This window comes from Battus philenor, unplaced genomic scaffold, assembly GCF_028537555.1.
Source record: "Battus philenor isolate CCGP_79_NKW_IND1 unplaced genomic scaffold, ilBatPhil1.0.hap1 SCAF_29, whole genome shotgun sequence".
Classification (NCBI taxonomy): domain Eukaryota; kingdom Metazoa; phylum Arthropoda; class Insecta; order Lepidoptera; family Papilionidae; genus Battus; species Battus philenor.
In genome coordinates, this window is record NW_027181692.1 from 3,920,336 (window position 1) to 3,946,410 (window position 26,075).

The 26,075-nt window shown below is 38.8% G+C and overlaps 1 long non-coding RNA gene across 3 annotated transcripts; it reads right to left on the reverse strand.

Moving 5' to 3' along the window:
* Nucleotides 1–4,444: 4,444 nt before the first annotated feature.
* Nucleotides 4,445–21,937, reverse strand: LOC137926148 (uncharacterized). 3 transcript variants are annotated; one of them, XR_011107700.1, is made up of 6 exons: nucleotides 21,853–21,937; nucleotides 21,686–21,740; nucleotides 21,141–21,211; nucleotides 20,055–20,143; nucleotides 6,081–6,190; nucleotides 4,445–5,994 (listed from the first exon to the last, which is right to left on the reverse strand). It is a non-coding gene; the product is annotated as an uncharacterized lncRNA (long non-coding RNA). The 3 variants fall into 3 exon arrangements; XR_011107701.1 differs by lacking the exon at nucleotides 6,081–6,190; XR_011107699.1 differs by having other exon boundaries at nucleotides 4,445–6,190.
* Between the last annotated feature and the right edge of the window lie 4,138 nt (nucleotides 21,938–26,075).

A 26,075-nucleotide genomic window follows, 5' to 3' on the forward strand; every position in this document is an offset into this window, starting at 1 on the left:
GGCTTTAAATTAGTATTTAAATATAATGTAATTCTTTGATTTCTCATCAATAAATCTAATATGCACTTTTTGCCATGCACTCGCAACTGCTTTGTTTATGTGGCGATGAAGCTAGGTTGTTAATAATCGTCTTTACAATAAATAAAACAGCTGTTATAATATGGTTTTAATCTTTTTACGTGTATGCGATATGTTAAGTTTGAACTTGTCACGTATCTAAGGGCAATCGATATAATCGTTTAGAGAGACAGTTAGTCAGAAGTTAAAGTTTGTTGTAGAATAAACCCCCGCGAAGAGTTTCCCGAATCGGTGGAGTACGAGCCGAAGGTGTCGTACTGGTGCGGCCCGTACCGCTACTTCCTGCCCGCCACCACCGACGTGCGCTGCATCTTTTCAATCTTCTCTATGAACTTCGTGCTTCGCTTCGGCTACGATGGCGTCACCTACAAGAGCTCCGATCTCTCCTTCGTAAGTCGCATATCTTATGAGCTTTGACCCTCCTTTTTTACCGCCTTCCATTTCGTTCTATTCTAAACCTTTCATCAAAACAATTATATCGCTAATAGAAACATGAAAACAACTTTATTAGTTACATCAAACAGAAGTTAAATATAGTGTCTAATGGATTCAGGCGTTATTTTGCGGAAGTCCATTTTAAGTAAGAAAAGGACCAATATAATAGTATATAACAGTAGTCGTGCAATAAAGCGCACCGCCTGCCAGCTTGTGATAAATGCGCATGCGGCAAACAATGCGAATTACACAACTACCATCGTTAAATCACTAAACACGTGTTTCACCCTTCCACGGGGCATCCTCAGGAGTAATGTTACACCGATTAGTAGGACTCTGTGTTTGGCACCAATCGGTGTTGAGTATTTGTGTTTGCCGCATGCGCATTTATCAGTGGGCTGGCGGGCGGTGCACTTTATTGCCCGATTACTCTTGCATGGCGAAAGTAGCTATATTTTGGTCCTTTTCTTACTTAAATATAGTGTATTAAAATATATAAATACTACAGACACTAATAGAATTTTTTGATACTAAACAATTTTAAAATATTAGAGAAAATCACTAAAGCTTATATTTATTAACTAAGTATAGTTATAATAATACAAAAATTATACACAAAAATTATGATAAATATTTTGTGTACGATAATTTCAGATGTACCAAAACGGACAGGTGTTCTACACGGACGAGCCGTGGGCAGGCATGTCCTGCTGGAACTGGGCATGCAAGTGGCGTCACAATCAGAACCAGCGCTCCAACGAGTTCTTCGTCAACTGAATGATTGAAATATATCCGTTTATGTATTGATTGTTGTTTTTAATTAAAGTGATTCTGTTCTTTCGCTACATGGAAATTAAAAAAGGCATTTATTACACACTATAACATGTCCTCTATGTTTAATATTAAAACGTTAATTTTAAAAGGAAACGCTTATTTATTAAGTCAACATAGTTGAAGTACCACACAATTATTTGCGCCGACGAACTAGCCGAAGTTAAACAAAATATTACTATTAATATTGCCAAGTGTATAGGACACATTATTAATTGTATAAGTTCCAACAACGTTCCGGTGAGAAAATCTTGAAATTTTTACAAATCCCAGAACAGTATTAAACATCGCATGCACAGATTTTTCAAGTCTGTAACACATCTAAAATAATCACAAGTTTAAAAATCGTTATTGAAGCGGTATTGATAGGTACTGAAAAAGTCTTCTTAGAAGATTTTTGCCTTTATTGCTGGAGTTCCTTTATCTTCTGTAGCTGGCTGGATGGGTCTCACCATAGTGAACACATTTCATTTACGTTAATTCATTACCTGTTATATTTTGCAATCCTGAAGTCTGTGATTACTAGCTGCTGAACCACAAAGTCGTTCATTGCCGGTTCTCAGGGATGACCTTGGATGTTCACTACAGTTAGAAACAGTAAGCTGTGTCAGCTACTATGGGAGGCGGGGAAGTCCGAAAACACGACCGAACGCTCCAAGCGCTGAGCTTACGTCTATCTTAAACTGCTTTTGCTTTTTCTCTGTTGCAGTTAATGCTGTTAACCCTAAGGCTTTTACAGCTTCATCGGAGCTGAGTTCCCGGAGCAGAAGGACCTGTAAATTAGATTTAAAAACTAGAGCTGATAGGGGAGGGGGGGCTACCAGTTGCACGGTGACGTTCACACGTTGGGGTGTGTTGCTGATGTGTGCTTGCGGCTTGGGACGGCAGCGTGTACCACAAGCAAGCCGAGGAGGGATCCGGATCCAACCACGGTCCGCCGTTCGCGGATAGGGTGCAGACGGCCGCCCTCGGACGGAATGCTCCCGAACACCTGACACAGAAGGCTTACCAGAATGCTAGTCCTCTGCCAAACAGCACGCCACCCCGCCAACTATCTGGGTTACGCTAAGACGAACAAGCGGTGGCCGGTAGGCCATCCTCGCGACGCACGCGTCGTACAGAGCCATCCGGCCGCCCCCGACAGAGGCCCGAGGCCAACACCCCGCCCCGCCCTCTTCCCCCTCCCCCGACCACCTCCGCGTGGGCCAAGCCCCTCTACTTCGCACGGGTAGCGGCTCCCTTCAGCCCGCGGTAGCGCCTCCAGCGCTCCCATTTAAGGTTGCCCCAAAACAGCCGAGCCTTCCACAGGGCTCGCAGACTTCACGGAGGACTTGGCCTTCCTGACCGCGTTTCTATCGCGCGTTAAAACGCCCTCTCCTTCGCCACGAAATTTCGCGCCGCTAAGGGCGCCTCCCTTAAAAAAAAGCTCAAAGCTCTTGGTGCTCGCCGAATACGAGCACCTTATCAGAGCAATCGAAGAGAGCTTTCCTTAAAAGCCCTCTTCCTCTACATACTGAGCTTAGCCCGCGCCCCCTTGGCCGGCACCATACCATTGCCGGGGGCGAGCTAAGGGGACGGATTAAGCCTTCCGCTATATGACGTCTATTTTAATATTGACGGCCTCTCGGATAAAAAGGATGAAGTGGCTCAGTTTCTGAGTGAACATAACGTCGACGTTCTGCTCATCCAGGAATCCCACCTCAAGCCCTCTAATCGCTATCCCAAAATAGCTAATTACCACCTCGTCAGAAATGACAGACTACTCAGAAAGGGACGAAGCACTTTGATTTATTTCAAAGTCTTTGCACTGTTCCCCTCTCGATTCTCCATCACTCACCAACTTGGAAGCCTCTGTAGTGTCCCTCACCGGACATCCTCCACTAATACTAATATCTGCATACCTGCCTGGTAACAAAGAGATACTCCGCTCGAACATTAGGACGCTCACCTCCTTAGGTCCCGCAGTTTTGATTGTTGGCGACTTCAACAGCAAGCACGACAGCTGGAATCTCAGCTCTAACAATGAAAACGGGTCTAAACTTTACAAAATAGCCGACGAACTAGCTTAAGTTACAAGGGCTCCCTCATCACCCACTCGCTACCCCAACAACCTGCTCCCTCACAGGGCGTCAACTATTGACCCAACTCTAGTTAGCAACGTCATGTTGCAAATTAATAGCATCGAGTCGCTTCACGAACTCGACTCTGACCACCGTCCCGTCCTAATGCAACTGGGCCAAGGCGCAACATAGGTTCTTACAACCAAAACTAGCGTTAACTGGCATGCCCTCGAGTCTAGTTTCTAAGACATGAACTCCCAGCATCTCTCTAGTATTCCCGACAACCTCAACTTGCCTAAGGAAACACTACACAAAATAACACGTTAACTCAGCCACCGAAGAACCTACCCGGAGGACAGTCATCAAGCGCAAATTTGTACTCTCTCCCGGACTATATTCGGTGCCTGAATAAACAAAAAAACGCTGCCACCAGACTCCACGATAGGTATTGCACCGCGAATAGACTGCGCCTCTGCAAACTTCAAAAACTGGTCAAAGTACGGCTTGCGGAGCAGAGAAACAAAAAATGGGACGATCTTCTTAGTGACCAAGTCTCCTTCTGCCACTCGTCTAGGCAGGTGGCCGCGACTTTTAGGCGACGCGAAATTAATGCGCGCGTTTTACTGGAGGTGTAGAGTGCGGTGTCGTCAAACTTTTTTTCAGTCTGCTTTGGCGCCATCTAGCTAATTCCTAATTGTCTATCCCAATATAACTCCAACAAAGCTATTCGTAACTCCTATTAAACGTGCAATTTAAGAGGAAGCTGAAGCAGTAGATACTTTTTGATGGTGGATTATTTTTTCGGTAATAAGATGGGCGCAATGATCCAATGCTCGGTTAAAAAATCACGAGCCTTTCAAATTGCAGATCTCAAATACAGAAGCACAGTGAAACAATCACCCAAGTTTTTCACTTGCAGTTTGGTACTTGTACAAACTATAAATTCTGTTAATAATGATCATATAAATGAAAACGGACACAAATTTGTAACAGGAAATAATAGTGAAAGGTATTTGGTAAACCAGTTTATTTTGTATAAATTGCGTGATCCAAATACATTTGAAATACCAATAGAATCTACGAATAGATACATTACACATAGAATGGTTACATTATTAATATAAATACAATATTAATAATTACATTAGTAATAGAATCTACGACACAATTTTTTCCACTTGAATTTAAGTCTAAATTCTGAATTTAAATAGCCTTTAGAAGTTAAAAACTAAAATAGCGGGTAAATACGGCGGCGCTCCGAAGCGACGTCGGATAGCAGCTGAACTCCGTCACAGCACTTTGTCCAGCTCTGCGGCAAACCCCCGCGCAGTCGTCTCGCACGCCGCTGCTGCTTGCAACACCACTCCGGTCTTAGTAGAAAAGATCTGGGGAAAAAGAATCAGAAAATTTTATTTTCCTGCCAGACCTGATGTTGGTAATAGTGAGCTGTTCTAAAAGAGGACTAGCTACTTTGGCCTTTACCGCCGATATTCTCTTCGCGCAGTAGTAATGCAGGTTTATTTCTGAATATACTGACAGTTGCTAGTCCTTTGAAATATCGAAGTATCTTATCGTCACGTGTTACTGTTACATTAATTGGACCTATATTAAGCGGTACTAAAGCTCCACGCTAAGCATTTGTACGTAAAAAAACATGCCTACAGATTTCAAGTCCTCATAATTATATTTTGAATTGAGAGTCTAGAACCAGGCACGGGTTCTAAGTTTGTTATGTGCTAGCGCGAAGCTCATGCGAAGTCTTTGTCTGACGCTGGTGGAGGTCGAATATTAAGGATGAACTCACCGGGTATGCGTAATGCCTCACCATATACCATTTCTGCAGAGGAGCAGCACAGGTCTGTCTTCCGTGAAGTCCTTAAACCCAGAAGTACGGTGGGTAGGACATCCGTCCAACGTGCGTCGTTGTGTGCCGTGATTGCTGCCTTTAACGTCCGGTGTAGCCGCTCCACCACATTCCATTAGTTGCTGGATGATAAGCTGGGCACCACAGAGTTGTCAGTGCCCTAAACAAACGTGAAGTAAATTGGCGACCTTGTTATTGTTTCAGGACGTCAAAACGAGCATACTATGTATCATAAAACTTCTTTGCTATAGTGTCAATGATTTTACTGTATTTGCGAGTAAAACCTGTCTACGGCAGTTAAGCAATATCTATAGTCGGCAAATGGCGGCAGCGGTCTGGTCAGGTCTAATGAATGAGGTTGAATCGTGGTCCTGATAGTTCGAAGGTACCAAGTGCAGAAGATGTATAAGCGGGGAAACTACTAGCGCCAGCTGTCGGCGTCGGTCGAAACTAGAGTTGCGCAAACGAACTAAATTTAACACCTAAAATTTGTTTAAATGAATGGTATATTCAATAACGGACACTTCGTATGATATTCAAATTAATCTGAAGATACTTTCCAGCAATTCTAGACAGACGATCATGCTATTTAATTAATGTTTTTCTATATTGTTATCACTTCTGTTCCTTGATTCATATGTGAAGGACTGCCACAGCTGTAACTTCGAGTCTGTACACCTCTCTTGGAGAACGTAACATCTACTCGCCAGCTCGTTGGTGTGAGACCTGTAACATAATGTTTTGTTTTCGATTAGGCTATAATAAACTAAAAGTATGATTTCAAAACAAAGCACAAATTACTTTATTTTTACCTTATGAGCAATATTTTATTTTATATCACATCTTGAGGTAGATGATATGCGTCGTAAAAGGCACTGATTCCTGTACTCGTTGTTTCAAAATCATTTTCATCCAAATGCTTCTAAATTCAAGCCGAAAGATTTTTTTTTATTGAACAAAGATGTCCCGAAAATGCCATGCACAAGATTATTGTTAAATAGCCCAAAACACTTTGAATGGAAACCATAGATGGCTCTAGTACTAGACGCATGGAGTTCTGAAAAGAACTCATTGACGTTCTCAGAAATAGAATGAAGCTCTGAAAACAACTCATTGGCGTTCTCAGAAACAGGATGGAGTTCTGAAAAGAACTCATTGACGTTCTCAAAAACAGGATGGAGCTCTGAAAAGAACTCATTGACGTTCTCAGAAACAGCATGGAGCTCTGAAAAGAACTCATTGACGTTCTCAGAAACAGCATGGAGCTCTGAAAAGAACTCATTGGCGTTCTCAGAAACAGAATGGAGCGCTGAAAACAACTCATTGGCGTTCTCAGAAACAGGATGGAGTTCTGAAAAGAACTCATTGACGTTCTCAGAAACAGGATGGAGCTCTGAAAAGAACTCATTGACGTTCTTAGAAACAGCATGGAGCTCTGAAAAGAACTCATTGACGTTTTCAAAAACAGCATGGAGCTCTGAAAAGAACTCATTGGCGTTCTCAGAAACAAGATGGAGCTCTGAAAAGAACTCATTGGCGTTCTCAGAAACAGGATGGAGTTCTGAAAAGAACTCATTGACGTTCTCAGAAACAGGGTGGAGCTCTGAAAAGAACTCATTGACGTTCTCAGAAACAGCATTGAGCTCTGAAAAGAACTAATTGACGTTCTCAGAAACAGCATGGAGCTCTGAAAAGAACTCATTGACGTTCTCAGAAACAGTATGGAGCTCTGAAAAGAACTCATTGGCGTTCTTAGAAACAAGATGGAGCTCTGAAAAGAACTCATTGGCGTTCTCAGAAACAAGATGGAGTTCTGAAAAGAACTTGTAGGAGTGGTCGTAGTACTGTAGCTTCTTGTTCTTCTATAGCTTCTTGTTAATGTTGACCGCACCTCCGCTAGCACTTATAATGAGCGCGGAGACTCAACAGCGCGATGCAAACTTTTGTTGCGTCTACTGTGGCGCCATCTGTCATTTATCCGTTTCATTGCCGCCACCGCGATCGACGGACACGTGGGTAAGAGCTCGTTGCTAGGGAACGCGTGTTTGAGTGGCACGCGATATGCACGCCACAAACTCATTGACGTTCTCAAAAACAGGATGGAGCTCTGAAAAGAACTCATTGGCGTTCTCAGAAACAGGGTGGAGTTCTGAAAAGAACTCATGGACGTTCTCAGAAACAGAATGAAGCTCTGAAAAGAACTCATTGACGTTCTCAGAAACAGGATGGAGCTCTTAAAAGAACTCATTGACGTTCTCAGAAACAGCATGGAGCTCTGAAAAGAACTCATTGACGTTCTCAGAAACAGCATGGAGCTCTAAAAAGACTCATGGACTTTCTCAGAAACAGGATGGAGCTATTAACACTAGGTTTACGGGGCGCGTCAATTTGACGCATATTGAACTTTGTAAGAGAAATTACAGAAATCGTTTGCATTTTTATTTTTTTATATTAATGACTTTTATTCATTGATCAAGGGAAATATATATTGAAGTCTATTTTCTTTAAAAAATTTGAAATTTTGAACTTCTGTGTGGTATACCTATCTCAACGATATGCGTCAATTTGACGCGCTCGCAATATAGTGAAAAATTTGAGTAAACACGCAAAGCCACATAAAGAGTAAATAGGAATGTACCAACAATACTTCTATCCTTTATCTATGTTATCCGATGTCGTCATTTCAAATAAAACAAGTAATAAACAAATGTCGAAAAGCAACTATAGAACGCAACTATTGAAAGAACGAAAAGCAACTATAGAAAGAACGAAACGCAGAATATAAATTAAGTGCCAAGAGATTTTCTAGGTTTCAGTAGCTTAGTTCAAGTGTTGAATATTATTGTAAACCTCAATTTTATACTTTTTGAGAAATAGCCCTTATTTCATCTAAATATGTCTAGAAGAGGAGATAAAATTTTGCATAAGATAGTATTAGTGAGGAGTGTTCGGGCTCTGAAGTGGATATTGATTTTATTCAAAACAAGGATGAGATCGAGATTTTGGAATCTGATGAAAGCATGCAAGCAAAGGAATCATCAAACAGTGAAGAAGAAAACCTTCAAAAACTAAGTTCTCGCAGAAAAATAATGCGTATCCTATCCGATGCTAAATCTGAGAATGAAACTAGTATTACGGAAACTTCCCAAAATTTAGAGGCATTCTGTGACACAGAAATAACAGTAAATGGAACAACTTGGACAAAATTGGAAGTGGGCGGATCAAGTGGTCGATATCCTTCCTACAAAATCTTCAAAGACATCGCTGGGCCTACTGGCCACGCAAAACGAAATGTGATGGAAGGAAACGTAAGCAGTGCTTTTCATTTGATTATTTCCAAAAAAATGATAAATCATATAAAGAGTTGTACTGAAGAAGAAGCACGTCGTGTTTTGAAAAGTGATTGGACGATTTCAACCACAAAATTGCTTGCATTTATTGGAATTTTGTACGCTAGGGGAGCGTATGGAGCAAATTCGCTAAATGCTTTTTATTTATGGTCCAAGAAATGGGGACCCCCTTTTTTTTCTAATACGATGCCCAGAGATGAATTCATGCAAATTCTTCGATTTGATAAGAAAACGAAACGATCTAAACGTTTACGCACAGACAAATTTGCAATGATATCCGAAATTTGGAATCAATTTATAGACAATAGCCAATGCTGTTATAAACCTCACGAGAATATTTCAATAGACGAACAGCTGTTCCCTACTAAAGTCCGCTGTAAATTCACACAATATATGCCAAATAAGCCGCACAAATTTGGCATAAAGTTTTGGTTGGCAATAGATGTTCAATCTAAATACGTTATAAATGGGTTCCCGTACTTAGGTAAGGATGAACCGCGAACTTCAACACCCTTGGGCGAATTTGTAGTTTTGAAATTAGCCGAACCGTATCTTCATCAAGGCAGAAATATAACCACGGATAATATTTTCACCAGTATTCCTCTAGCTGAAAAATTAGTTGCAAAAAAAACTAGTTTAGTTGGAACTATTCGAGCCAATAAAAGAGAACTTCCAAAGCCAGCCAAAATCAAGAAAGGCAAAATGAATTTGTATTCTTCAGAACATTATAAATCAGGAAAATGCATACTCACTATATATAAAAGTAAATCAAACCTAAAGGTGCTGTTACTAAGTACTAAGCATACATTTGTAACAATAAAAGACAATAAAAAAACATACTCTAGAAACAATAGCATATTACAATGAGACAAAGTTTGGAGTCGACGTAGTAGACCAAATGGCTCGCAAATATACCACCAAAGCAAGCATCTTTTCGATTCCAGGTATTCTTCAACATTTTAGACTTAGCGGCAATAAACGCATGGATCTTATACAGAGAGTGTACTGGATCAAAAATATCCAGAAAAGATTATCTATTTCAGTTGGCCAAAGAATTTGCAGAAGGAGAAAAAGGAAAAATAAAAAAACACAGATTATAATCACCCATCACCTAGTACTTTTACTTCGGGAGAACGCAAGACTTGCCAAATTGGCTTTTGTAAAAGAAACAGGAGCAATAACATCTGCAAAATATGTAAAAAGGTTGTTTGTGGAAAGTGTATAAACAAAATTGAGTATTTGTGTAAAAAATGCGCAAAATAAATGCGGAATACTAAAATAATGTATAATTTAATTATTAAATAATGAAAACTTTTTATAAATATATGTCTTATAATGTTATTTTTTACTTATATAATAGTAATAAATATATTCTTTTCTAATTGTTGTTATATGTAATCGTTCATGCGTCAAATTGACGCGTTTTCGTAGAGATAGGTATATGAAAAACGATCGTAAAGCTAGTGTTAAAAGAACTCATTGACGTTCTCAGAAACAGCATGGAGCTCTGAAAAGAACTCATTAACGTTCTCAGAAACAGGATGGAGCTCTGAAAAGAACTCAATGACATTCTCAGAAACAGGATGGAGCTCTGAAAAGAACTTATTTATTGACGAGTAATGGTCAATGCACATCTTTCTGCGATATTCGTGAATTTCTCCGCGTTATATTATTACGTTTCAAGTTAGACATGCGCTAATCAGCACAAGAACACTGAACAACTAGTTTCTTTTGTCAGAAGTACATTCAAGCTCTTTTTACAGGTACATATTAAACGAACGATTCTGATAATGTCTTCTCTAATCAGACGTCATTTAACACGTTGACTGCCGCTTCACCCGTATTCGGGTGACAGTCAAGTTTCGGATCGGGCCGCGCCACCCGTATATTGGGGTGACGCTTATTTGACTACTTGCCGCATATCATTCGCCTGCATAACACTGTTTACATGTACGTCTAATGCTTCCTCCGAAATCATTTTTTCGAACGGCGAAATTTTGCTGTCTTCGACGAGAACATGGACTTGTTGTGCTATCAGACAACCCAAATAATTTTGAAGCCAATATTTCGACATTTCAACGAATTATTAGGGTAGAGATTTTCAGTTATACCGCTCGTTACTCGGCAAAGAGTCAAACTGATCCTACACAATACCGAAATAAGAAACAAGTGCGAAGTAACGAAAAACACGATTCACATTTTTTAAATATCCGAATACGCTCCGTATAGCGGTACACGTGGCCTGACGGGGATTTCATTGAAAACGCGCGTGGCAGTCAACGTGTTAAACTGGGAAGAAATCGGGCTTCAGCCTAGTGTTTTCTTTAACGAGAACTTTAGAACTTTTCGCTTTATTAACTTCTGTCCACGTATCTAGCTTATACTAACTGTGATGTGGAAACACGTTTATTTAATTATTAAAACAATTTGTGCGCGGAAAATGAACAATTCGCCTACGCGCGGTTGCGCATCGAACCATGGCTAAAATCCGACTCCCAGAACTCCAACGGCCGCAGGCGCACGTGCTGCGCGTCTTGGCTACCTGCCAAGAGCAAGCAAGAGCGCGTATCGTGCACGCCGTGCGAGTGAGCGAGACGGGTGGGCGAGACAAACAAAAGGTTAAGCGTTGTGACGACGTCCGCGGGAACTTTCACATCTGGCGGGTTTTTATATAGCAATATTATTACATACTCCCCCTTTTGACCAGGACCAGTGACCTCACAACTGGTCAAACCGACACAAGCTTTCGCGGTCGGCCGCGAGGACGTTTTGGAGCCACAGGCTCAGGAATCTTAGTGCATTCACCCTCTCGCGAATGATAGCGTCTTAAGTCAGAGACATGATACTTCCCAATAGTAATGTCGGACTTATCAGGAAACGCTAACAGGTACGTAGTTGGGCTAACTTTCTTCTGAACGACGTAAGGCCCGTCTCGTTTAGGTACGAACTTAGCGCTGACTCCTTTTGCAGAGTTGCTGAGAACGTGCGTTTTCATCAATACGAGGTCGCCGACGTCGAGACTGTCACTTTGACGAATTTTATCTTTAACAGCTTTGCGGAGGTCTTGTTGGTGTTCAATACTTTCTTTGCTGGACTGGAGAGTATCTGCGAGTCTTAGCAGATAAGGTGTGATTTGCGGCACGTAGTTCTCCGCTTCGACAACTGCACGCAAGTCCGTCTGAGCTGCAATTGGTGAGCGAAGTTCGCGAGCAAAAGTCAGGTATGCAGGAGTCTGTTGGGTTGCTTTTGTCAACGATGTGTTTAAAGCGAAACGAATAAAGGGCAGAGATTCAGGCCATTTTTGATGGTGATTTTCCACGAGGATAGCCATTTGCACCTTAAGGTCCCTGTTCTTCCTCTCCACAGGATTCGCTTCTGGATGATACAGGGGCACCAGATTCTGCTTAACACCCAAAACAAGCATGGCTTTCTGCATAACATCGGCGACGAATTGGACACCATTGTCAGAAATTAATCGCCTAGGAACACCAAAACGAAGGAAAACCTCCTCTATCAAGATCTTAGCACAAGCTTCAGCAGTAGCTTCAGTAAGCGCAAACAGCTCTACCCACTTACTGGCGGTGTCTTCGACAATAAGGACCCAACGTTCACCCTTGGGACCCTTAGGAAGTGGACCGAACAAATCTACTGCTACAACTTCGAAGCGCTGTGCGGGTACTGGAGTCTGCAACAAGCCTGAAGGCTTCTCATTCGAAGGCTTGTAACGCTGACATTCAGTACAAGACTTGAGATACTCCGCTACAAAACGACGCATTCCAGGAAAATAGAACCGCTGGGAAATACGATGCAAAGTCCTATCAACACCACCGTGACCAGCTGTTGCAGCGTCGTGACATTCAACCATAACTTGCTTCCGACGGTTGACTGGTACAACAAGCTGCGGTTCTTCCGTTTCTGCTTCCGTATATCGGTAAAGTATCCCCTTTGACATATGATAACCTCTATCTGTCCACCTACAAATCTCCACTTCTTCCTTTCCCTCCAGGCCCAGGATAATCTTCGCGATTTCAGGATCTGCGAGCTGATCTTTTCGAAGAGCGGTTGCCTCCCATCGTGGCGTTTCAACCACCACCGTACAGACGCCACAAGCATCTCGAGCCTCCTCAACGCATGGCGGTCGACTGAGCGAATCTGCGATGACGTTTGCCTTTCCTGGGGTGTAGTCCACTTGGAGATCGAAAGACTGCAACTTCATAGCCCAACGGACCAATCTACCTGCAGGAGACTTCAAGGTTAGTAACCACTTCAGGGGCTGGTGGTCGCTGGCGACGCGCACGGGATGACCATCGATGTAGCCGCGAAACTTCTCGACTGCCCACACAACTGCAAGAGCTTCACGCTCGGTGGTTGAGTAGTTTCGTTCCGCCGAAGTCAGAAGGCGGCTGGCGTACGCGATCGGACGCTCCTCGCGCGGCGACTCCCCCTGCAAGAGAGCTGCACCTAAAGCATAGCTGCTCGAGTCAGTCCTAAGCACAAAAGGAAGACTATAATCTGGCTGGATGAGGATTGGAGGAGAGGTAAGTGATTTCTTAAGTTCCAAGAACGCAGCGACTTGAGCTTCGCCCCACAACCAAGACTGATCTTTCTTCGTCAGCATAGTCAACGGTTGCGCAACCTTTGCGAAGTTCGGCACGAACTTACGGAACCACGAGCACGTCTGTAAGAAGGATTTCAAGTGCTTCACATTCGTCGGCTCGTTCATATCGACAATGGCGCTGATTTTGTCAGGGTCCGGCGATAGCCCTTGAGACGAAATCACGTGACCTAGATACTTAACACTTTCTCTAGCAAACACGCATTTAGCTCGATTGGCGCACAGGCTGAAGACACGAAGGCGATCGAAAACAGCTCGAAGATCCTGTAGATGCTGAGCAAAGTTTTCAGAGATCACGATGAGGTCATCTATGTAACCTAAAATAGTCACGCCTTGCAAAGCAGACCCCGAACGAAACCTGTCAATCAGGCGCTGGAACGTCGCTGGAGCGTTGCGCAAGCCAAAAGGCATACGCTTGAATCTGAAAACGCCAAATGGTGACACGAAGGCGGTCTTGTCACGATCCTCTTCCTTGACAGCAACCTGCCAGTAACCTGCCTTGAGGTCGATGGTGCTCATGAAACAGCTTTTGCCAGTATACTGCAGTAGATCGTCGATCACCGGAAGCGGATAGGAGTCGACCTTCGTGATGGAATTCAATTTGCGATAATCCACACAAAATCTGTAGGACCCATCCTTTTTAGGTACCAACAGCGCTGGTGCTGCCCACGGAGACTCACACTCTTCGATGACACCCTCCGTCAGCATCTTATTAATTTCAGCCTCCATAACTTCTTTTTTCGCAGGCGTCAGGCGGTACGGCGGGACGGCGATCGGCGGGTGGGTGCCGGTGTCAATGCGGTGTTCAGCGAACGACGTCGGTCCTCCCCCTTCTCGGAAAATGTCCTCGTATTCCTGCAATGTCTGCGCAAGGCTTGCTCTTTCAGGTGGTGACAGCATCATACCCTCGTCCGAACGCAACATGTCGGCAGAGGCGCACCCGATGAAGTTACGTGATTTCTCACAACGCAAGGGGTGAATGACCTGAGGTTGATTAGCTGTGAACCACGTTTCATTAAAAATATCAATAACCAAACCAGCTTTACGTATAAAATCAATGCCTAGCAATGTTTCATTGTTAACTGCATCTGGAAAAATAATAAATGTGATAGGTATTGATGCGCCCGCGAGCATCACCACAACGTCCACCAGTCTGACTGTCACGTCACGCACTACACCGTCAGCAAGTTTCACAGTCATGACGCTACTACGCATCGGCTGCCCTAACTTAAGCAACAAGGAGTACAGCGTGGATCCGGCAACGCTTCGTTTAGCCGCCGTGTCTAATAGACCGGTACCGCGATAGCCAAAAATCTCTATGTCCAAAATTGGACGGCCTTTGGTACAAACATCCGGACGCAAGCGCTCGGTACGCGAGTTATCCACTGACCGCGCATCAGGCACATCATATACATTACAAACAGAATTTAAAAAAACAGTATTACAATCAAAAGAAACATGGGCTTGACATTGCGATGCCTCGGTTTTGGAATATAAATGCCTATTTGTTGACATAAAATCGCATGCAAAGAACGAATCCTTAGTGTCCGTATTTTTTGTATTACAGTTAACACAATTAGCACGAATAACACTTTTCATACCACAACCGTAACACGAAACTGTATGCGGATCACTTTTAGATCTAAGCCTTGAGCACTCATCGCGATTATGTCCACTCTTCTTGCAGTAAACACAAAACCGTTTACCTCGATTCGGCGCATTCGCTGCGCTTACCACAGCAGGTACAGCGGCGGCGGCGCGTGCGTTGCACGTGGCACGCGCGCGCGAGCCCGCACTCCCTGCTCGCTGATCGCTTTGTACACTTTCTCGTGTTAATTTGAAACGAGCCGTGCAACCGGCGAAGTTTCCCGACGGAGACGGATGAGCCGAAGACGACGATGGCGATGGTGATGGCGAGGGCGCTCCTGTGGTGAAGGCCGGCGATCGCAGCAAAAGACTCTCGATTAGCTGGCGGTTTGACTCCGCTTGAGCCTTGGCGAACGCCGCCATGAACGACGATAGCTGCCCCTCGGTCATGAACCTGTCCGAGTCCTCATTCTCGACGTTGTTACGGACGCCTGGAACCTTACGACGCGGCATCGCAAACAACAGATGCAAACCACTGACGGAATTCACTCCGATAACGCACAATTGTTAAATTTTCGATGGGATTCTTCTACGACGCTAAGATGGCGAACGGTTGAATACGCGATTTCGTCGATAATTAGCGTGTAGGCCACGGGTTGGGCGCCAGTGTGATGTGGAAACACGTTTATTTAATTATTAAAACAATTTGTGCGCGGAAAATGAACAATTCGCCTACGCGCGGTTGCGCATCGAACCACGGCTAAAATCCGACTCCCAGAACTCCAACGGCCGCAGGCGCACGTGCTGCGCGTCTTGGCTACCTGCCAAGAGCAAGCAAGAGCGCGTATCGTGCACGCCGTGCGAGTGAGCGAGACGGGTGGGCGAGACAAACAAAAGGTTAAGCGTTGTGACGACGTCCGCGGGAACTTTCACATCTGGCGGGTTTTTATATAGCAATATTATTACATAACTAAATACCAGTTTTGGATTTGGCGACTAAAATACAAATAAGTGATACCAATCTGTAATTAAAATGCGCGTTATAAAGAAAAATATAAGCTTTACACAAACTATTTTAACGAAAATGCGTGTTATGCACTTAACAAGTACATAAACTGTGAAGCATTGAAACTGGTTGTTAGTTTCTCACGAGTGACTAACGGATTAAACTTAAACAAACTATGATCACGGTATCTCGTGTATATTTTAATGTACTTAACAATATATGTAGTTAAACTTAACTTATGTTCGCGGTGGGCGGGGCCACGTCTGACTGACAATCGAGTTCAACCAGGTACAGGGTTCCCTTTCTTTATACCATACCCTTAGCGACACTAGCATCTGTTCCTTAACACCGGAAAGACAAGAGCTTAGTATATACCTATATTACCCTAAAGCCATCTTAACCTTTAACTGTGGACGCGCGGTCTCACAGACCGCTTGCAGTTTGTAATTTTTGTGTTTACCCCTTTCCCTTTGCTCCCCGTGTTTAATGCTCTCAGTAGCTTTAGTTTTAGCGCCGAAACGTATATTGAGATGATAGGTTGTGTCGGCGGCCCCAAATTAGCTGAGTTATTTTACTTTATACTTTAACCGCGGTCTGTCGGACCGCACGTCCACGTTTCCTGCGCAAATAATATAAACGGTGACTTTTTTAATTTGATTGTTTTATGTTATTTTCCTTCAAAATGTCAATGAATATTGAACGAGAAGATGGCCTATGCTCATTTTATATCGCATTCTTGACTTGTGTGGTATAAATGCTCATGTACTACACTATGAGCACCAGAGCAAAAAAATAGAAAGTGGGGTATTCCTAAAAAAAAAATAGCACGATCTTTATCGTTCCGCATATGCAAAGAGGAGCAATAAAACCAAGTATTTCAAACGAATTGAAAATGACAATGAGGCTAGTTTTATTAGGGGCAGATATGCTCTTAGATGAACCCCCTAGCCAGGAGGGATATTCATTAAAGCGAAAAACATGCCGTCTTTGTCCGCCAAAACTAAAGAGAAAGTCCAATTACACTTGTATAAGTTGTAGGCAGGTCATATGTTTACAGTGTTCCAAACCCTAGTGCAAGGACTGCCAATAATTTTAAGCAATTGAACCAATGTCAAAAATTTTGTATTTTAATTTGAGAAGACTTTAATTCGTTTTTATATTAGGTTAAACTGTAGATTTATAGTTTTCATTGTAATTTTTTCTAAAAAGTTTAATTCATTCGAGTTTTTCGTCCTACAATTGATCTCTAGGAAATGTATGCCAAAAAGTGCCTTTTTTGTTAGTATGCTTTATTTTATTTACAAATAAAGAAAGATTGATTAAAGGCCTCGAAATTATTTAATTTCAATATACCTAAAATACAATAAGTACAATAGTGTACAAATAAAATTAATATTTACGTAATATTTGGACTTCAGAACATAGCGGTCTGAGAGACCGCGCGTCCATGGTAGTGTGACAAAAAAATGACGTCCATAGTTAAAGGTTAATGACTGCTTTGTGAAAAAATAATGAATGCAAAAAGAAATTGGTTTAAAGTAATTTTGAATGTTTTTTATACCACTTACAGTAATATAAAGAGTTATTAATAAGTATTAACAATAAAAAAGTATTTTAGTTAAAAAAGAATAATTTATACATTATGTGGATAAATCACTTGCGAGATAATATTTTTCGCGGTATAAGTGGACTGTATTCCCAGGGCGATTGTATAAATTACGCGGTATGAAATATTATGCAGTGTCAGTTTGTTACAATAGGACAAAAAATAAAAAGATAGGAAGGCAAGGGCTCAGGAACTCACCATATGAGTATCAATTCTGGTCTTCAGAGTCCTGAAAGCGGCGCAGATCTTGATCCTCGTTGTAGCTTTATTTTTTTCAATATGCTTAAAAGCAATGTTTCGTTCCTAAAAGAACTTATTTACACATGCAATTACCTTGAAAGCAATGCAGTCCAAAAAAAAAAAGAATTTATACACATCCAATTATTTTGGAAGCAATGTGTAGTTCTCAAAAGAACTTTTATATAGTCACGATATTATCTGGCAAGAGATGTTATTGCCAAAAGAACTTTTAAATGGAAGCAATTATATTAAAACAGATGTACAATATCTAATACGTGTATTTTTATTTCCTATAGCTCGTATTTATTAGAATATTAAAGCGCATATATAGCAATTTTAATAAAAGGACTTGTCAACGAAAACTTTTAACAAGCAATACAGCGCTAAGCAAATGCGAATCCTCAATGCAATAGTTGCCGGTGTAAAGTATTATGAGTTGCGCCTCGGAGCTATGTGGCTTCAACTTTAATATGTCACAAACTAACTTCATATTTATTTTTATAAGCCATGTCCCCCACTTACCTTTTCCAAGATTACCCTACATTTCACATTTACAAATACTTGCAAGAATGCCACTTAACTACATCATGTTAATGATTTCTTTTTTTAAGTAATTGATACAAAGCTCCTGGCTTTGATCTAATCGCAAAGGAAACCTTAATGCAACTTCCTAGAAAAGCTTTGGTGATTATCAATACGCTTATCAACGGTGTCCTTAAAGTCCAACATTTCCCAAGCATGTGGAAGGTATCAATCATCACAATGATACACAAGCCTGGAAAACTTCAAGATTATAATGTAACATCACTTCATACAGACCGATAAGTTTATTGTCCTGTCTAAAGTGTTTGAGAGAATTCTACTGAACAGAATACTGCCACTGCTAGAGGAAAATGAAGCAAACCCTGAACATCAATTTGGGTTTAGGAATCAACACTCGACTATAGAGCAGGTACATCGGGTCTATGATAAGATACGACATTCCCTTGAAGCTAAGGAGTACTGCTCTGTGTTTCTCGACATCCAACAGGCGTTCGACAAAGTATGGCATAAGGGCCTTCTGTCCAAAACAAAAAAGCTACTACCACACACCTACTATACCTTGATGAATTCCTACTTGTCGAATTGCATGTTCCAGGTACAGGAAAGTGGAGATGTATCAAGTATCTATGAGATCTTGGCTGGAGTACCCTGGGGCACCATTCTTGGCCCAATCCTATACACCCTGTATACAGTGGACCTCTCACAGACATCACAAGTGATGAATGCTACATTCGCTGATGATACTGCACTGTTGGCAAGTAGCAAAAATCCCCAGACTGCTTCAAACATTCTACAAGAAAGGCTCAACAAAGTAGATGACTGGCTGCAGAAGTCGTGCATTAAGGCAAGTGCCTCTAAATCGATCCACACTACTTTCATGCTTAGAAAAGGAAACTCCTAACCCATACAATTGGATAACAACACCTTACCCCATAGTGACTCAGTGAAGTACATTAAAATACATCTGGGCAGAAGACTTACATGGAAACAGCAAATTAAAAAGAAGTGTGATGAGGTAAACATATGGTTCCAGACTATGTACTGGCTGTTGGCTCGTAACTCCAAACTATTGATGGACAAGCTCCTTATCTACAAAATTATACTCAAACCTGTGTGGATGTATGGGATCCAACTCTGGGGAAGCGCTTGTAACTCCAATATAACCATTATACAAAGGCTACAAAATGGCATACTGCATACCATAACAAACACTCCATGGTTCCTCACAAACTTTAAAATCTACAAAGCTCTGTAAATCAAAACAGTAAAGGGAGAGATCCAGCAGTCAGCTACTAATTATAAAAATCGGCTAGTCAAACACCCAAATGACTTGGCTTTCGAATTGACTTGCATCCAGTACAGGAAACATCTCAAACACCATGACATCCAGAGACTAGACGCTTGATGGTGAACTAGGAGTGTCTCCCCCCAGGGAGACCCCTACCAAAGCTATAACCACTCAACAAATCCACTTAAGAGTCCTGGGACTGACTGTAGATGAAAACACACACACAAAGGAACACAAAAAAAAAATTGATACATTTTATAGTACACCACAACCTAATAGTTTTACTTAACAATATTAAAATATATTTATTATTTCCGGAAATGATTATTGCTCATAATTAATTAGATTCAAAAATGAAAACACCACACATGCATGTAGCACTTGATTCTATTAAAAAATTTCAGCACAATAACAGTTCTCTAGTACAATAAATTGCATTAAATTCATGTACGCCTGGTAAAAAATAACATTGCAAGTAAACTACAGACATGCTTAAAAGTATACCATGCAACACTTGAAATAACAAATTTTAAAAAAAATCATATACCTACTTGAAACCAAAATGTAGTATAGCAGATACTGAAGACTATTTGCATCCCATACAATCCGCACTTTTTCGATTGGACAAGACTTGATATTCCTGAAAACCAAAACAAATCATTGTTAACTTTACAACTAACTTTAAAATATTATGTTTTAATTAAGTACAAAACAAAACAATTATTCCTAATTGATTCTATCAGCAAAATGTAAAAATTAAACAAGCAGAAACTGGAAACATTTTTAAGAATGACTGTGACTGCTCATGAAAAATATTGAAGTCAAGCAATCTCTGAAATGCTATTTAACAAGATGCGAGTGAGCATAACATCATGTTATGCCAATTTGGTATTTGCATATTAATTTTAAAAGAGATCCACATATAAAATCTATATCTTAAAATAAAAATAAAGGTTTACACATGTAAGTTCTTTGTATATCATATCTGAGGACTATTTAAATCTAATAAATGTTTATTTTGCAAAATTGAACAAAAAATATTTATATGCATAGAATATTGGAAAAAATTGTGAAATTTGTGATATATTTATATTATCATCAAATATAGACATCGTGAGCATGGTAAGGCAGACACTATTAGTGTTCAACATCTATTCTCTTAATATCTTGTATTTTCTTCATTTGTTTAAATATAAATAATTATGCTAAATTAAATCTCAAGAAAAAAAAACAATAATTTTAATTAAGAATAATTCAGCAAGTGCTGTAAATGCCAAATGGGAAAGAAACACATTTAAAATGTAATTCTTAATGAGCAAAAAATTTTACAATATTTATGTAAATCTTTTGTTTACTTTGGGGAAAGCCTTGCAGTGGGCGTTGGCAGACATTATGATTATAATAAAATAGGTAACTTAAATGTTGCAGATGAGAGAAAAGATGTATGATAAACACTGAAATAAAAAAATAGCAGCGTCTGAAACCAAGAATAATTGAGTTGACTATACTGTAATGTGGGATACATTTCATTAAAATAAAAGTTTAAAGCACCTTCTCTGAAGTAATACAAGTATAAAACACCTCATGTATAAGGAACAGTTAAAAAATATGTTAAATTTTTTGCTTTATATCCTTACCTTTGAAAACCTAATGAGTATCTTTCTTCACACTGAATATTTACAGAAGTTGAGTCCCTCTGAGGCGATATCTGGAAAATATTAAAAAATAAAAAATAAAAAATAAATATGTTCATGAACAAACGACGAAATGGAGCACAAAGCCTGAACCTTGGAAACTTGGATCCTTAAGGCACTGTTCTAAAAACTTGATATATAATGTTACACGTAATATTAAAGATTCACTTCCGCCATAATTATTAAAATCTGGAGGTTTTTATATTATTTCTGTAATATATGGCGAGTTGGAATAATTTGTACAATAAACTTTAAATTAAAAGAAGAAAAAATATAATTTAATTTTATATATTCGCAATTTATAGCACTTCACGAAATGGCTGACAATTTACGTAAATTTTGAATGGAAGAATATAACAGCGTGGTATATTTAGAATTATGAACTTTATGATCCTTTAACAAAAATTGCAAAATAATGTGGAATTATAATTAAATATTCTGCTAAGAGTTCAATGAAGTTATAAAAGCACAAAATATAAGTAACATACCTTGCGTGTAGACTTAACCAAGACAATTAAAGCTGCTCAGTAATTTCGAAGAAACCTGAAACAATTATGGCGGTTTAATATATGTAACATTGTACGTTGCCGCATATTTTATCGTGGTCCTATAAACTTTGTGAAAATCTATGCAAATTAATAAAAATATGACTTACCTTCAAATAACGGTTGTTCTTTTTCTGACTACGAACACAAGCGGTTACCGAGCTCAACTAGACGTTACTAAGTCGGTGAACATAAATGAATATCTATGAAAACATTTATATAAAAAGGAAATACCTAGATAATGTTACCACTCCTAATTAAATCTAGATTGTTCTTTCTTACTTAACATTTAAAGTTGCCCTTGCATAGTTTTAATGAAATTTGAACTAAATAATATAAATAAAATAAATGTATTTCTTATTAACTATATATCTCTAAAAACAATACAAAAATTATATTATAAATGTAAAACATTTATCTGTTTTACATACTATAATATTCAAAATTAATAAACAGTATTTACTTATAATTCATAGTAATTTTATCCGCTGATAATTTTTGTAGTTTTTTAATAACATAGCTTTGCTTTCCGTCGAATCGGTTAAAACTTGGTAAACTACTGCAATACAGTATCTTTTTCTTTTGTTTTATTCAAAATTTGTTTTCAAAATTGTAATAATGATAAGCTACATTACATAACAGAAATTATTGTAGCTGAAACATTTCAACGAATAAAAATGTTATTTTAATAATTCCAATAAACTAACATTTTTAAAAAGAAAATCTAAATTCATAAAATTTTCTTCAGGAAATTATTTTGAATATCTGTGAAAATATTTCAACTACAACTTACTTATTTAAGGTAGAAACATATTTGTTCAATGATTTAATTATTGACATTTTGGAAATGATAAATTAATCATCCCATCTACACTGTTCTTATTCTTACAAAACATGTTTTTACCTATGGTACATAAATTCAACTCGATAAAAGGGGAATTACCAAAAAGTAACGATTACTTTTATGTATTGTCGCAAACAAAGGAAACAGTATGCAAGTGTGCGAAAATTTCTTGAGAGATGAAACTTTATGGTGTGCGTAAACTAGGGGTGTCCACTTAAAAAATATATCGATATATGTATTCGATATAAAATATCGGTACGTGACATCGATGTTTCCCGATATATCGTTTGAAAACATCACACAACTACAAGAGGGTGCTCATAAAGTTACTGTATAATAGAACATTAGTTTATTTGATGAATGAGTTAGTTGTGAGTGCCCCGCAGTTGATTTCTCCTGTGATTGGTCGACAATGTAAACCGACAGAATTTAATCTTACAAAGATATTTTAAGAAGATAATTTAAGAATAATAATAAGAATATAATCCATAAGCTTTGCTATTTTAAAAAAAGCTGTAGGCTTACTCTACTCCCTACCACTTCAAAACCGCGGAATTTGTAAATGCCATAAAGCAGCAGTGAGACTCCGGGAAAAAAATACAAAACAAATTACATAGTTTTGGTGACAAAGTTGCCGCTAGCTTTTGAGTAGGTATGTCGCCATCTGCGACCAACTACTAATTGTTTGCGGATTAAATAAAAATAGAAATCTATGTTGGATATCTCTTCTTCAGATCCATTGGTCTAAATTGATATATCTTTCTTAATAATATTTTTATCACCTTACATGCTCTTGCATGTTTTCAACTTCATAAAACTAGGATCCGTAAAAAATTTGTTATGATCGGTATCGGCTAATACCAGTGTACATACTCGTATATACGAGTACTGAGACCGATATCCATTTCATACTTACTTCAAAGTATCGATATAAAAAGTATTTGGTATCGAAAGTCAAGCATCGAATAAGAACTTGTATTTACTTGTATCATTACATCCCTTAGACACATGACCGTTAGTTTGCAAACTGACACAGGCCAGGTTAGATTACTTTTCATCTAAATCAATGTTCAATCCGATGTAATAATTTTTTGTGTGGTTCCTATTTATCATAGTCTGTAAGTATTTTTAGCTTACTGTGCGTTTAATGTATTTCATTTTTGGAACATCATTAGTTTGTATCTAAGGGCGTAGTTAATGATGAGCGTCGGCCATTTTCTTAGACGCAATAAATAAAACCTTCCATCACTTGCAATAGGCAACTAAAATGTTGTTTAATCGCCTTCAATGATTGCGGAATATTTAAATCACCATATTTTTTGTTTTAGTCACCTTCAACCAAGGAGTTACGAAGCTGGTACACAGTGACCATATGCACCATGGATTGGATTCAAAAATTGAAGTGCATCAAACTTCGTATGAATATTAGACTTATACTCCCATATTCATGTGCCAAGGAATCATGTGGAATTTTGTATAAATGGTTAGAGAAAATTGGTCTGTTCATAAAACAAAGCTGCATTGTCAATTAGTCCGTGTACTAAAATTATCCTTACAAAAGGAATTTTATTGCAGTTACAAATTTTATACAACTCTCATATGCATATGAAGTATAAGTAATATAATTACCCTCTGAGAGGTAGTTTTAACTTGAAATACTTCATTAAAATGATTGATGATGTATATTAATAAAATGAATGATTTTAATAATACATAATAGGTGTTGGTCTAATAAGAATCTTAATACAAGCTTACTCGCACATCTGGGTATATAGACCTTGAAAACCTATGTGAATAATATAAAGAATTCATACAGTTGTGTGACTACAAGTTAAAGTCCTCTTGCACTTAAGTTGTTATTTGTCAACAAGACAATTATTTTCGCCTGCAAGTGGTTACCCTCTCTCTAATTAGATGTTTTAACTTTGAATGTTAGTGGCTCTCCCTGTGAAAGATTCTTCAGATTGTATGAAATATATATAGTGTTCTTAAGTAGTAATTACGCTTCCCAGAAGTTTTGACTTTTAATGTAGGAACATTAAGACTAAACGGATTGAGTTTCTCTAGATAATAATCTTGTGGTATTGTTTGTGGGTTGTCTTAAATACCTATGGAGTATTCTTAAGTAGCTTCTTTTAAAATACACTTTAAATGTAAAAATTGAGCAAAATTAAATGGACTGAGATTATTTATTGATAATAATAATATAGTGCTGTTTGTTGGTTGTTTCAAAAACAGTTTTGTTAAGTAGTGGTTTCTCTCAGAGAAGTTTTTACTTTAAATTTAAAAACAGTGAAAGACTATATATGGTGAGATTATTGATTTATAATAATGATATAGTATTGTTTATTGGTTGTCTTAAAAGCTTAGTTTTCTTAAGTTTTGTTTCTCTCCAAGAAGTTTTAACTTTAAATGTGGGAATAGAGAAAGATTACATGGACGGAGATTATTTATTTATAATAATGGAATAGTGTTGTTTGTGGGTTGTCTCAAAAACACAGTTTTCTTAATTTGTTGTTTCTCTCCAAGAAGTTTTAACTTTAAATGTGGGAATAGAGAAAAATTACATGGACAGAGATTATTTATTGATAATAATGGAATAGTGTTGTTTGTGGGTTGTCTCAAAAACACCGTTTTCTTAATTTGTTGTTTCTCTCCAAGAAGTTTTAACTTTAAATGTGGGAATAGAGAAAGATTACATGGACAGAGATTATTTATTGATAATAATGGGATAGTAATGTTTGTGGATTGTCTCAAAAGCTTAGTTTTCTTAAGTTGCTGTTTCTCTGAGAAGTTTTAACTTTAAATGTGGGAATAGGGAAAGATAACATAGACAGAGATTATTGATTTATAATAATGATATAGTATTGTTTGTGGGTTGTCTCAAAAACATAGTTTTCTTAAGTTGCTTTTTCTCTAAGAAGTTTTAACTTTAAATGTGGGAATAGAGAAAGATTACATGGACAGAGATTATTTATTGGTAATAATGGAATAGTGTTGTTTGTGGGTTGTCTCAAAAACACAGTTTTCTTAATTTGTTGTTTTTCTCCAAGAAGTTTTAACTTTAAATGTGGGAATAGAGAAAGATTACATGGACAGAGATTATTGATTTATAATAATGATATAGTATTGTTTATTGGTTGTCTCAAAAGCTTAGTTTTCTTAAGTTTTGTTTCTCTCCGAGAAGTTTTAACTTTGAATGTGGGAATAGAGAAAGATTACATGGACAGAGATTATTGATTTATAATAATGATATAGTATTGTTTATGGGTTGTCTCAAAAACATAGTTTTCTTAAGTTGCTTTTTCTCTAAGAAGTTTTAACTTTAAATGTGGGAATAGAGAAAGATTATATGGACAGAGATTATTGATTTATAATAATGATATAGTATTGTTTATTGGTTGTCTCAAAAGCTTAGTTTTCTTAAGTTTTGTTTCTCCGAGAAGTTTTAACTTTAAATGTGGGAATAGAGAAAGATTACATGGATGG